Below are 15,731 nucleotides of genomic sequence, written 5' to 3' on the forward strand. Positions count from 1 at the left end.
TCACCATGTTGGCCAGGCTGGTCTCAAACTCCTGACCTCAGGTGATCCACCCACCTCGGCCTCCCAAAGTGCTGGGATTACCGGTGTGAGTCACGGTGCCCAGCCCCATATGCTTATTTTCTATCTGTATCTCTTTGGTGAAGTGAGCATCCTGACCTCTTGGCTGTTTTTTATTGGGTAGTCTGTCTTCTTGTTAATGAGTTACAAGAATTTTTTACATATTCTGGATAGGATACAAGTTCTTTATTAGATATATGGTTTTCAAATATGTTTTTCCCAGTCTCTAGCTGCCTTTTTATATTTTAGAGTGTCTTTTGAAAAGTTTTAAATTTATTTTTTCCTTTTAGTTTGTGTTTTCTGTGTCGTATTTAAGAAATCTTTTCCTAGTCTAAGATACTAAGGATTTTCTCCTGTATTTTCTCCAAGGAGTTTAATAGTTTGTGCCCTTACTTTGAGGGTAATAGTTCATTTAGAATTTCGGTGTATGATGGGAGGAAAGTGTTGAGGTTTATTTTTGACATATGGATAATTAATTGTATCAGCATTTTTATTGGAGAGATTATCCTTTCCTCATTGCTGAAGCATCTTTGTTGAGTCAATTAGCTATGTTTTTGTGTGGCTGTTTTTGGACTTTCTATTCTGTTTTGTTGATACCTGTGTCTTTGGCAATACAACATGGTCTCAACTACTGTGGTTTTATAACGAGTCTTGAAATCATTTAGTCAAGTCTCCAACTTTGTTTTTATCCAAATTGCCTTGTTTGTTCTAGGTCCTTTGAGTTTACATGTAAATTTAGAATCAGGCTTATTAGTTTTTATAAGAAAGCCTACTGCAATTTTGATTAGAATTACATTGAATCTATAAATCAGTTTGAGGGAAAATTGATACTTTTTACCTTATTGGCTATTCTGATCCATGAGTACGGCATGTTTTTCAGATTTAAGTGTTTGATTTTCTCAGCAATATTTGTAGTTTTCAGATGGGAGTTTATACATATGTTAGGTATTTTATATATTTTGATGTTACTATTATTATTATTATTTGAGACAAAGTCTCGCTCTTTTGCCCAAGCTGGAGTGCAGTGGCGCGATCTCGGCTCACTGCAAACTCTGCTCCCGGGTTCACGCCATTCTCCTGCCTCAGCCTCCTGAGTAGCTGGGACTACAGGCGCCCGCCAGCACGCCCGGCTAATTTTTTTTGTATTTTTAGTAGAGACAGGGTTTCACCATGTTAGCCGGGATGGTCTCGATCAACTGACCTTGTGATCCGCCCGTCTTGGCCTCCCAAAGTGCTGGGATTACAGGCATGAGCCCCTGCACTCGGCCTATTTTGATGTTATTATTAATTGGTCTTTTTACTTTCAACTTCTGATTATTTGTTGTTAGTACATAAACAGTTGGTTTTTTTTGCATCTTTACCTGGTATCCTGTGACCTTTCTAAATTTTCTTGTTATCTGGTAGCTTTTCTAGATTCCTTGAAGCTTTTTACATACAAAATCATCTTGACTGAATATAGACAGTTACACTTCTTCCTTTCCAAATCTGTCTGCCTTTTATTTCTTTTTCTTGCTTAAATTAAGTACTGGTGGAAGTAGTGAGAATGGACATTGTCGTCTTGTTCTTGAAATCCAGAAGCTTAACATTAATTTGTTAACATTAACATTTAATTTTAAGGAGCACTAATTGTTCCTTAAAATTAAAAAAAAAAATACTACCTATGATGAATTAGCATTGTAACAAATACAATACCAATAATAAATTACCTAACCTATGTCAGACAGCACAAATAAAGGCAGTTGACTTTGCCAAATTTCTGAGAAAAGAGATAAAGCTATCAAAGCTATGAGATGGTATTATAACTGTTTCACTGACTGTGAAAAACTGTTACTGGGGAATCAAATATCTCTCCAAAACCAACATTTAAAAGGTAAGTGTTATATTGGCTGATAGTTTGTAATTGAAATAAGAATATAAAGTATTCTAATAGAAAGTGCAAATGAAATACTCAGAGTCTTTAGTATACCTTGAAGTTATACTATTATTATTATTATTTGAGACGGATTCTTGCTCTGTCACCCAGGCTGAAGGGCAATGGTATGATCTTGGCTCACTACAACCTCCACCTCCTGGTGTCAAGCCTCGGCCTCCCGAGTAGCTGGGACTACAGGCATGTGCCACCATGCCTGGCTAACTTCTGTATTTTTAGTAGAGACAGGTTTTCACCATGTTGGCCAGGCTGGTCTTGAACTCCAGACCTCAAGCTATCTGCCCAACTCGGCCTCCCAAAGTGCTGTGATTATAGGCGTGAGCCACTGTGCCCGGTTGAAATTATACTTTTCAAACTAAAGATGCTAAAAAGGTCAAGATCATTAAGCACACATTATAAAATATGACCCTGGTGCTCTGCTTAACTTCTAAGGGCCAAAAGGAATTTAATTAGTAGACTCAGTCTGCGGAAGGCTTAGACTCGAAACTCTGTGATATTCAAATGCTATGAAGCTATGATATGGAAGAAGAAAGGGATATGCCGCTGCCTAGATCATTTTATGCTATTGTTGGAAAAAATTTTTATGCACATTTAATGTTAAATTTGGGAAAGTAAAGAAATATATTAAATTGATGATACACCTTAGAATTTAAGTTATAGGTTTGTTGGAGGATTAAGGAGGATGAATAAAGCAAGGTAACTCATTGAAACCTTGTCACATTATAAGCATTCCGTAAATGATGAATTATCAATCTCTTAACTTGTGTGATTATGGGCAGTATTTGGTGTGGTCAAGAGATCTTTAAGTTTTTTTCTGTCTCCCTACTTTGAGTTATCAAGAAAGAGATTATTATTTTTTGATACAACCTAGTTTCATAAATAAGGACATATATTACATATTACAGAAAGTTTCTGTTGATGTTTTTGTACTTGAGGCATTAAGTGCTCTCAGTTACCTGGAAAAATAATGGCTCTGAAGTGATTCAAAGCTTTTCCTTTATAATTTTTAAGATTCCTTGCCAATGTGCTTTAAATGCACCTTCTGACTTATTAATAAAACTCAATGACGGGGCACAGTGGCTCTTGCCTGTAATCCCAGCACTTTGGGACACCAGGGAGGGTGGATCACCTGAGGTCGGGAGTTCAAGACCAGCCTGGCCAACATAGTGAAACCCTGTCTCTACTTAAAATACAAAAAGTTAGCTGGGCATGGTGGCAGGTGCCTGTAATCCCAGCTACTCGGGAGGCTGAGGCAGGAGAATCACTTGAACCCAAGAGGCAGAGGTTGCAGTGAGCCAAGATCACACCACTGCACTCCAGCCTGGGCAACAAGAGCAAAACTCCATCTCAAAAAAACCCCACCTCAATAGGTTATTCTAATCTAAATGTTTTATGGTAGATTCGGAATAATCTGGGCTATTATTTAACAATTATATATAGCTACACTTTAGCATTGATAATGTTATTATACTTTCTTTTTTTCTTTTGAGACCGAGTCTCACTCTGTTGCCCAGGCTGGAGTGCAGTGGCACGATCTCGGCTCACTGCAACCTCTGCCTCCCGTGTTCAAGTGATTGTCCAGCGTCAGCCTCCGGAGTAGCTGGGATTACAGGCATGTGCCACCATGCCCGGCTACTTTTTATATTTTTAGTACAGATGAGGTTTTGCTATGTTGGTCAGACTGGTCTCAAACTCCTGGCCTCAAGTCCCAAAGTGCTGGGATTTAGGCGTGAACCACTGTGCCTGGCCATACCGTACAGAAACACTCTTGTGTGTGTATGTATCTATTTGGAACTTAGTTTTGTAGCCTTTTTTTAAAATCATACTTTATTATAGTACCTTGTTATTTTGAACATGTTAATACTACAATAGTTGAGGTAGACAGAACATTAGGACATACCATATTCTGTATTTTTTCCTCTGTATTTGTCTTTGGTATCAGTCCCTGGATTTTTGCTTTTATGAGTCTGTTTCTTTGATTCCTATTATTTTTGTTATCAATCATCCTAGTGCTTTTTTAAATTGTTGCATTAGCTTTCTAGCTTATCTTGGCTGCTTTCAGTCTGTCCTGTATGTTGCAAAATTATTTTAAAGCATACCACTTCAGTGTATGAAGTGGTATGAAGTGGTATACCACTCTACTGTTCAAAATGTTGCATTGCTTTCCATTGTCCACTAGGTTGCTCATTGCCCTTCACAACTTAGCCAGTCACATTATTTATTCATCCATCCTTTTATTCATTCAGCCATATTTATTAGCTTCTTCTATGAACCAGACAGGATGCTAGGTTCTGAGGATAAAACGGTGAGCATAAACAAAAAGGAGCCCTGCCCCATGGGTCTGGAGAAGGCAAACATTAATCAAAATACCACATAGATGAAAGTAAACTTTCAGTCATCATACATTCTACAAGAGGGAGGAATATGTGCTATGAGAGCTTATAATGAATTAGATATGGTCAAGGAGGTTATTGGTGGGCCAAGATCTGAAGAGAGTAGGATTTGTTACTCAAAAAATAGAAAAGAGGATTATACCAGACAGAGGGAATAGCATGTCCAAACGCTTTTTTGTTGTTGTTGTTAAGGGAGTATATTTTGAGAATGAAAAACTGAAAGAAGGCTAATGTGGCTTAGACACAGGGGTCTCCAAACTTTTGGCTTCCCTGGGGCACTTTGGAAGGAAGAACAATTGTCTTGGGCCACACATAAAATACAATAACACTAATGATAGCTGATAAGCTAAAAACACACACACACACACAATCTCATAATGTTTTAAGAAAGTTTACAAATTTGTATTGGGCTGCTTTCAAAGGCATCCTGGGCTACGTGCAGCCTGTGGACCACGGGTTGGACATGCTTGGCTTAGAGCATAAAAGAAGAGGGATCATAGTACAAGATGGAAAAGAAGGTTGGACTTGACCATACAAGGGGCTTCCAGGCCATACTGAGGAATATTATTAATATAAAAGCAATAAGAAGCCATCCAAGGGTTTTATTTAGAGATGGGGTGGAGGAGAGGGAGATAAAAGTGGTTGTTGGAGCATTGTTGTTTAGTCTTGACAATAGCTTGGTCAAGGAGGTTGGTAATGGTAGAAGAATTTCAGTTTCAAGAGATATTTAGGAGGTTAAATCAGTAAAACCTGCTGACATATAATACAGTTGGAGGTGTAAGAAACAGGGAGGAGATGGCGTCCTGCATATTGGATAAATAATGATGCCATTTTACTGAGTTAGGGAATATTGGAAGAGGACCATTTTGGGTAGAGGAAAATCTTCAGTTTTGAACATGTTAAGTTTGACACACCCTTTGAGCCATTCGGGAGGGTGTGTCACAAGGCAGAATATTTGGTGCTCAAAAGAGAGAGAGGTAGAGGCTCAACATACACAGTTATTACTATTATTATTTGATTATTGATAGAAATTGAAGCTGACAGTAGCAGGGTTGACGGTTGAGACTATACATTGGGCAAGACCTAAGACTGATTCTTGAGGATTTGCAGCACTTACTAGTTAGGTATTGGAGGTTGTGTCTAGGTTAGGGGTGAGGATGGAAGGGAGGAGCAGCCAGAGGAGAGAAGGAAAACCATGAAAATATTTCAGCATGAAAGCCAAAGGAAGATTCCTTTCAAAAGGCTGGGAAGTAGTTTTGAGTGCTGCTTGGAAGCCAGATTTGAAAATGTCCAATAGATTTAATGACTCAAGGAGAGATCTGCTGCTGTGTAACAAACCATCCCAAAACTCAGTGACTTAAAACAACAGTTTATTATTTCTTAAGAATTTGTTAGCTGGTTACATAAGCCCCAGACTTATCCAGTACTGGAACATACAAGATTGTCTTAATTATATGTCTGGGGCTTTGGTGCTGCCTGTTTTCTGGGGGACCTTGCTTCTCATCGTGTGGCTTCTGTCTCCATCATTTAGTAGGATAATTCAAGCCTTTAAACATGGTAGCCAGCTTCCATGGAAGTGGAAATAAAGCTGCTAGGCCTAGTAAGACTTAGACTCTGAATACCTTTGAGTACGTCAGAGTACTATGCCATCTACCAGAGTAACCAAGCCAAAACAAGACAAAACCCATTGATAAGTCTAGTGTGAGAGTTGTTGGTGAAAAAAAAATTAACAGTAGGGAAATCCAATAATTGATAGGCTAAGTATAACTCCAAAAGACAGATACATTGAGTGAGAGGACTGGGGAATGAAGAAAATTTCCTAATTATTCCTCTGCATTTTCTTTAAGTTTGACCTCACCTGGGCTACTAATTTCCTGAACACTTCCTCTTTCTTTCCTCATGTACTCCTTCTCCCTGGATGTTATTTCTCTCTCTATATTAAAATCCAACCCATCCTTAGAGGATTAAAGTCTTTCTTAAAAATCTTTCTCTCCTCCTTTGCACTTTATTCTCTGCCAGTTCTGAAGTTTAATTTAGTTTTCAACCCAATATTTATTATTATTATTTCTTGTCTCCTATGTGTTTGATCATGATAATCACTCTTCACTGCTCCCTAACTTGCATGAAGTTCTCAGTAAACTTATTATTCTTCACACTTGCTCAGGTGCTACTTCCTCTGAGAAGTCTTCCCTGGTTTATCCCCTAATCATTTATTCTTTTGTACTTTATGCATATTTTTATTGTTGTACATATCATAACACATAATTGTTTACTTACATGTCTTGAAAGTAGAAAATTACAATGTCTGATGTGTTGCCTTTCATTAAATAACTCCTGAGTTATAGCTTGATTTCTGATCCCCCTTCTTAATTTTTTTTAAAAGGCCCCACATGTTAACAATAAAATGTATGTATTTATGATGACCTAATTATTTCTTTGATACTGTGCTGAGTTCATTGGTACTAGGTCACTGCAGTAAACTATAAAGAAAAGTTATGATTTGGTGTATGAAGTAAAAAATTACAAGAAATAATATATGGTCAAGTTTTTTATATCTCTTAATAAAGCCAGAATGAATATATGAGGTTATGTTTTCAGTGGAAGTATGTACATATGTAAATTCTCAGTATGCATCTTATATATTGAGCTGGATGGAGTGTTTGTTATGGTGCGAGCTTATGGAATATGTTTTTCCACCCCTTGCTCAAGGTGTCAGATAGGCTTTGCAGCTCATGTGTTTGTATTCTCTATGTATGGGCACATACAAAGGCCATAGAGATGAACTGGTTACACACACGGAAAGAATAAGACTTCCAGCTCTTGGAGATAAGACTGGTTCTGTGACTCAGGACTTACATTAGCATAGAAGCTTGGTATCTATGTTTGTATGTGTATGTGTATGTGTGTTGGGGTGGAGGGAGCACAGGTTTTTTTTGTTTGTTTTTTTGTTCAGTTTTTGCTTGTTTGTTTTGAGATGGAGTCTCCCTATGTCATTCAGGCAGGAGTGCAGTGGTGCTGTCATGACTCACTGCAACCTCAACCTCCTGGGCTCAAGCTGTCCTCCTGCTGCAGCCTCCCAAGTAGCTGGGACTACAGGTGTGCATCACTACACCTGGGTTGTCCGTGTGTATGTGTGCATGTGTGTGTATTTGTAGAGATAGGGTCTCACTATGTTGCCCAGGCTGGTCTTGAACTCCTGGCCTCATGCAGTCCTCCACGCCTCAGCCTCCCAAAGTGCTAGGATGACAGGTGTGAACCACCATATTTGGCCAGGAGCACAATTTTTATTGGCAGGACACCAAGAGGTGCTTGTGATCTGATTATAACTCCAGCTTTGCATCTCTTTTACTTTGACTGCATGAGTGGAACCTCATTTATTATTTCATATGACAAATGCTGTGGGGGAAACAAAAGTATCAGATCCTTCTCCTTTCCCTTTTCCAAACTGGTGGGATAGGCTGCGAAGTAAATAGGTCATTAAAACTTAAGTGGGAAGCGTGATTATGAGAGTACATATCATTTGAATTACTTTGGTAATAGAACCAGTTGGCAGAACTTCCAAGTTCAAGAAAGGGGAAGTCTTTTTCTTTTCTTTTCTTTTTGAGATGGAGTCTCATTCTGTCCTTCAGGCTGGAGTGCAGTGGTGCGATCAGGGCTCACTGCAACCTCCACCTCCCGGGTTCAAGCGATTCTCCTGCCTCAGCCTCCCGAGTAGCTGGGTCTACAGGCACGTGCCACCACGCCCGGATAATTTTTTGTATTTTTAGTAGAGATGGGGTTTCACTGTGTTAGCCAGGATGGTCTCGATCTGCTGATCTCGTCATCCGTGACCTTGGGCTCCCAAAGTGCTGGGATTACAGGTGTAATCCCAGCTAAGGGGAAATCTTGTGTTGGTACAGATTAGTCCTGACTCATGGTGAATTGTATATTTTTATTGCATATTTTTCTAGTGACTAACTTTATATTTTTCTTCATTTATGTGCAATTTTCCTCGATCCTCATCCAGCCAATTAGGTTGTATGCTAGGAGACATCTGTTTAGATTACTGAATTGAAGATGTTTTAAAAATAAACTTCTTTTATCTTTTTTTTACTGTTTGTTGGTTTCTATTTTTTACATTCTACAGTTTAAAAAATAAGTAATAATGTATGAGAATTTTGGTTATCTGAGGTTTTATAATAGCTTTTCTTACAGTGAGCTAGCTAAAATGTAATCTCAAATCTTGTTTATTGGGCATAATTTATCTACATTAAGTCCTGAAATCGTGCTATGTTTATGGTCAGTGCTTCATGAATAACTAAATAATTAAAATTTAAGTTGCGCTTTAGTCTAATTTTAGCAAAATCACAAATAATTAGGGTCTGTACCATAATCAAATATAAAACAATCAAAAAGGAAATTGCACTTTTGTAAGTACATAAAATTTGAGCATACCTGGTGATAACTGTCACCTGCCTAATCTGCCATTTGTTTTTCAGACCAATGGAGAAGTAGGTTTTATTCCTTTTCTTTTGGTAAGAAGTTGAGGAAGGACTCAAAGGTGAAGGGGCAGTAAGGTCTCCAAGGGAAACTAGGAAAAATAGGACAGTCTTCCCAAATTTAAATTGAAGTTGCATTTCCTTTTCTGTTGGCTACCAAGATGTTGACATAAGATATTTGAGTTGGCAATATTACTAAAATTAATCATTTAAAATAACAATATGGAAAACCTCACTTGTATTCAAGCAAAAAATAAACTGAATATAAACAATAATTTTCTCTGCTTATTAGTCCATTAGACTGAAACTTTGCCCAGTATAATTTTATAAGATTCTAATAAAGGCTCACAATATCATGGTTATGGGAAAATTACTATATTATTGAATCACACATGGTTTATTCAGTTCTTAAAATTGCAGCCCTCCCTCGCTAGATGTTCTAGAGTTGATGATGTAGCATGGGTTACTTGAGTGTATTCTCCAAACAGATGTCTCCTAACATACAATCTTATATTACAGTTCATCTCTGAAAAGGGGATAATGTATCTACCCCGTTTGCTTGTTGTAAATATTGTATGTAAAGCTCATGGCATGGTGCTTGGCATATAATAAGTGTTCAGAATATGCTAGCTATTGTTTATTGTTATTGCCCGTGTTTTAAGAAATGGAAGGGAAACACAAGAGGGAGAAAAATACATTGCCACTCCTTTGTATCAAGAGTAACTAGGGAAAAAGCATAGGACTGTGCGTTATAAAAATAACCTACAGTGTTTATAAGATGTATTAATTAGGGACTTAAAATCACTAGATTGATATAGAAATTAATTTAAATTTTTTTTCTAAAAGTAGTTATTTTTATATTTAAGATTTTCTTTTTTCATTGAATATAGTTTTTTATATTAATAATTCAACATTTGATTTTTTTTAAATGCAGATTGTATTTCCACTCCGGGTTAGGCAGTATAATAACAGTGTTTAAGAGCCAGACTTACTTGGGTTTGAATTCTGTCTCCTCACCACTTACTGTGTACCTTCTGACAAGTCCTGAAGCTCTCTGTCATTTGTAAATGAGGATTATAATAGTGCCTATCTCATATGTTTGTTTTGTGGGTTAAATGGGTTACTATATACAAAGGGCTTAGAATAACTTGTGGCATCTAATAGTAAACACTATAAAAGTATTATTGTTATTAATAGCTAGGTTTTTTAAAGCATCATTAGTTCAGACACTTCCATTTGAATACTCCTACTAGAGTTTCTTGGGATTAAGTCTCAGAAAACAGCTCTTATGAAACTCTTAATCCCATTCAGTGTTCAGAAATAAAAATCCTATTAAATGTCTTGTTAGCTAGTACTGTAATTCTCAGTTTTCTTCTTTCTGTGTGTTGGCTTATCTTTAAATACAGCTCTGAAACAGATTCCTTCAGGAACATGATCCTTCTGTTTAGAACTCTTAAAGTACTGGGTGTATTTTATTATTTATCTTTAAATCCTCAGAGCCTAAACATGCCTAATATTTGGTAGGTACATAAAAAATGATGAGTGAATGCATGTATAGTTTTCAGAAAGTAGTCTACCTTCTTGCAATGTATTTTAATGGCTGATCAAGAATAACTCTTTGTTAGGGATTCTTACAAATATCTGAGCTTTGGAGTTAGTAATTACTGTATTTTATCTTTCTCTTGTTGAGTTGAGGCATATAGGAAGTTTTCTTGTCTTTGGATTTGTGTAAAGTAATGACATTTTGTAAAAGAGGTATAGATAACTACTACTGACTTTTGACAATTATCTTCATATTAATATGTTTCAGTACTTTGGATAAGAATAAGGAATATAAAAGTTTCTGCCATATTTGCCTTATTCTTTTTTATGTTGGATTTTAAAAAATTTAATAAATGAAACAGAACATTGCAGATTGATAGTGTGTAGTCTCCCTTGTTGCCCTACTCAGTGTCACTTTCCTCCCTCTTTCCCTTCCCGTAATCAACAATTGCGAATTTGATTTATAGTCATTTAGTCCACATTTTCTTATTTTTACTACACATATGTAAAACTATTCTAAACATTACTTTTAACAATGTGTAGAGATGCTATTCTGTGCACCATTTTGCACTTTTTTTCCTTCCATGTAATACTGTTTTTGACACAGAAATAGACTACCACGTGTACGGTCACCCGATATAAGAAAGAGGTAACATTCTTGTGCGGCATAGAAGGGATGGCCTATATCAATTGGATATCCATTTGGGGAAAAAATGTGTCTTTGCCCCTATTTTGGACCATACTCCAAACTCAATTTCAGATGTATTTCAGGTTTGATTTTAAGTGGGAAAATAATAAGCTTTTAGAAGAAAACATGGGAGAGCGTCTTCATTATCTGTGAGGAGACAAAAAGCACTAACTGTGAAAGGAAAAAATAAGATAAATTCCATTTATCAAAAGATACCACTAAAATAATGGAAGAGGTAACAGAATAGAAGATACTTGCAATACTGAAATGTATCCAATAAAGCAGCGGTCCCCAACCTTTTTGGCACCAGGGACTGGTTTCCTGGAAAACAGTTCTTCCATGAACACAGGTAGGTATGGTTTTGGAATGAAACTGTTCCACCTCAGATTATCAGGCTCTAGATTCTCATATAAGGAGCGCACAACCTAGATTCCTTGCATGTGCAGTTCACAATAGGGTTCATGCTCCTATGAGAATCTAATGCCACTGCTGATCTGACAGGAGGTGGAGCTCAGGCAGTAATGCTTGCTTGCCCACTGCTCACCTCCTGCTGTGCGGCCCCATTCCTAACAGGCCACAGACTTGGGGATCCCTGCAATAAAAGACATCTGGAATAGATTAACAATCCTCCAAATCAATAAGAGAAAGCTATACAACCCAATTAAAAATAATAAGCAGAAGACTTTAATAGTCACTTCACAAAAGAGCACGTTGGAATAACCAATAAGCATATGGAAAGGTATTCCACTTCCATAAACATCAGGAAAATTAAAACCCCACTACACACACACACACACACACACCCCAAAATGGCTAACATGGAAAAGACAGCCTAAACTAAGTGTTGATGAAGGAGACACAGAGCAACTGGTTCTGTCATACATTGCTAGCAGGAGTATAAATTGGTATAACCATTTTGGAAAACTGGCAGTATCTGATGAAAGTAAACATATTCATATCCAGCAATTCCACAACTAGGTATATACTCAACAGAAATGCATACATATATTTTCCACCAAGACATGTACTATAATTTCATAGTTATACTATTCATAATATACCCAAACAATTCAAAAGGATAGTTATGGAGTTTGAGACCAGCCTGGTGAGATCCCTTCTCTACAAAATATTAAAAAGTGAGCTGAGTGTGGTGGCACATGCTGTAGTCCTACCTACTTGGGAGGCTGAGGCAGGAAGATCTCTTGAGTCTAGGAGTTCGAGGGTGCTGTGAACTATGACTGCATTCCAGCCTGGGTGATAGAACAAGAACTTGTCTCTGAAAAATAAAAATAAATAAATTATGGTACACAGATAAACAATTTGGCAATAGGAATGAACGATCTACCATTCTGTGTAGCAGTATAGGTGATTCTTACCTTTACAATGATGAAAGAAGCCATAAACCAAAGAGACAGTACTCCATTTTCATAATCAGGCAAAACAACTCAGTTGGAGAGAAGCATAAGTTAGTAAAGTTACCTTTCTTGATACAAATTTTAGTTACACAAAGGCATTCAACTTGTGAAAATTTGTTAAGCTGTGCTTTCTGGATATATGTTCTTATATGTATGCATGCTATATTACCCAAAAAACATTGTTTTGAGATCTATCCATGTTGGATGTTAGGAGTTCTAGTGTATTCATTTCAAATGTGTGTGAACAGACTGCAGCTTATTTATTGATTCCCTTATTGGATTTCTAAATTGTTTCTAGTTTTCCTCTGTTTCAAATAATGCTGTAGTCAATTGCTTTTTTTTTTTTTTAAACATCTTATACAAATATATGAGAGTTCTTCTAGGAGGTGGCATTGTTGGGTTTTAGGGTATGCTCATGTTTAGCTTTATCAGATACTATCAAATTGTTCTCCAAACAGTAATATAATTATAGGCTCACCAGAAGTGTTGGAGAGTTCCTATTGCTTTATATTCTTGTCATCACTTGGTATTGTCAAACTTAAAAAATTTTTGCTAATCTTATTGGGTGTGAAATGGTATCTCATCAAAATTTTAATTCGTGTTTTCTGTTAACTAGTGTATTTGATCATCTTTCTACATGTTTATAGGTCATATGGATTTACTTTTAGGTATCCTTATCTATTGCCCATTTTTTTGCTTCTGGGAATTGTATATTTTTATTGCATATTTTTCTAGTGACTAACTTTATATTTTTCTTCATTTATGTGCAATTTTCCTTGATTCTCAAAGTCCATATATTCAGGAAGGACCTCCCCACCCCCTTTGATTTTTAAGACATTTCTGGAATTTCACCTGTAAACTTTAAACCTGGAATAAGTCAATCCTCCTGAGATTGTTCCTTCAGATTTTAATCTTTTTCCTATTTCTGTTTGCCTGCCATTACTCTTTATTCTATTAATTCATTTAAACTACAGTGAATTTTCCCCCTTTTTTCTTTTTGAGAGGTTGGTGGTGATTGGGGGAGGGAGAAATGAAAAGCAATAGAAAAATAAAAATTTGCCTAAAGTTTATAAAATTGATACAGCTATGTGTAAAATGCTTAGAATATGCTTGTGACGCTTGCTGGTTTTTTAAAGTATATTTGAAATTCAGTCTAGATTCAGCATTGTACAGCCAAAGGCAATTTATTTCATTTTATATTGTCTGTGTTGCATATGCTCATCATTACATGATTAGTGTGTGTGTGTGTGTGTGTGTATGTGTGTGTGTGGTCCATGCAGTCCCTGTTTTCCCCCAGATTCTCAAGACAGTTCCATGTATCCATTATTCTGCAAAGCAACTACGTTAACAGTTGAAACTTCACCTAGTACCACTGGTGCTTTGACATTTCTGTGATATTAGAGAGAAAATGACCAAGCACTTGGTAGCTGTGTTTCCCAAATACTTTAAAGGTGGTTGGTTGGTCTAGGGTAATAGGAGATGATGTAAATAGTGCTTGCTTATTTATCTTCTGTCAGGATGTGGTAATAGCAGTAAGGGCCTGGAGTTCCCGAGCTGTTTACAACTGTCACAGAGCCTGTGAGGCTAGGAAACCTTCTTTGAGAATATCCTGGCCCAGATTTCTTCAGCATTCCTTCTCTGTTGCTTCTGCCTTCTGCCTTACGTGCCAGAGAAAGCGCTCATGACTTCTGTCCAGAGTCACAAAATCTTGGCTGATCTTGATGAAGGAGTCTTGCAGCATATTCTCATGGCATGAATCTTTTGAAGAGAGGTGCCAGTATAACATAGCTTCACTAGGAAAACTCTTCCTAGAATAGAATTGGATTTCTTTTTTTAATGGTTTGATGTAAGTCAATGAAGAAACTTGAGTCTATTTTAGTGTAGAATGACTTCAACCCCCATCAAGTTTGGAAGTCTTCTCTATGTGAGATTTAGAAAGGCTGTACACAATACAATTAGGTCTTGCTTGTGAAGAAATTAGTATAGAAAATGACAATTTAGAAGTGATCATTTTAAAGCATTTTCTGTATGAAAATATACTCCAGTATTTGTAGAAAAAAGCCCTAAACTGAGTTTTGAGTTTATTTTTAAAAAATCTGTAAGTGGTAAGGATTTTTGTTTTCCTAAGCACCATATACTTAAGTACCATTATCACACTTTATTAGCAATTCCAGTAATGTAATTTTGATATTTCCTGATTGTCTCAAAAATCTTTGCTTTTGCCTCTTTTATAACAATTTTAACTCCTCAGATTCCCTTCCCTTGCTTTTTTATGCCACTGATTTATTGGAGAAACCAGGTCATTTGTCCTGTATAATGTTGCACATTCTGGATTTGACTGATTGCTCCCTTGTGCTGGTGTTTAACTTGATCCTATATCCTCACTATTCCCTGCAAACTGGTAGAACTGAAGGCTTGGTTCAATTCAGGTTGAATCTTTTCTTTCTTCCTCTTTTTGAGTAAGAATCCTTTATAGTTGATGTTGTGGTATTGCATCATGTCATGAGAAACATAGTGTCTGGTCATCCTCATTGAGTGATACTGAGATGAATATGTGGATTCTGTTTGTACACTGTTACTCTCTTGGTATAGAAGGGCCTGTTATAGTCATTTAAAACTTTGTAAGATGCTTAAGAATCTCAGAAAAGATTCTAACTTAGCAAGTCTAAGGGAAGAAACATCTATTATTAATAAAACATGCAACACATACAAAACCCCCCAAACCTCTCTACATTTACTCAGATGTGGTAAGAATCACTACATTTAAAATGTAATTAGAGTGACAAAATTTACTCTTCTACAAATGCTTTAAAATTGTTTATCTTGTATAAAGTGAAGCATATTTTAAAATGTTAAGAGCTGTGAAGATGTTTGAGATTGCTGTGGTGTAATAAAAAAGTACTAACTCTGGACACAGGAGGCCAAATCATGTTTTTGAGGTCTATTTTTTTTAAATATATTTAGAAAATAATAAGACTGGACACGGTGGCTCATGCCTGTAATCCCAGCACTTTGAGAGGCCGAGGTGTGGGTCACCTGAGATCAGGAGTTTGAGACCAGCCTGGCCAACATGGCAAAACTCTGTCTCTACTACAAATAAAAAAACTAGCTGGGCGAGGTGGTGCGTACCTGCAATCCCAGCTACTCAGGAGGCTGAGGCAGGAGAATCGCTTGAACCCGGGAGGCAGAGGTTGCAGTGAGCCAAGATCGTGCTTCTGCACTCCAGCC

At 36.9% G+C, this 15,731-nt stretch overlaps 1 protein-coding gene across 3 annotated transcripts in view; it reads left to right on the top strand.

The window, feature by feature from the left end:
• INTS6 (integrator complex subunit 6) overlaps positions 1-15,731 on the top strand; it is a 103,870-nt gene that overhangs the window by 53,544 nt on the left and 34,595 nt on the right. The window lies entirely within an intron of this gene.

This window comes from Colobus angolensis, unplaced genomic scaffold (assembly GCF_000951035.1).
Source record: "Colobus angolensis palliatus isolate OR3802 unplaced genomic scaffold, Cang.pa_1.0 Scaffold101, whole genome shotgun sequence".
Classification (NCBI taxonomy): Eukaryota; Metazoa; Chordata; class Mammalia; order Primates; family Cercopithecidae; genus Colobus; species Colobus angolensis.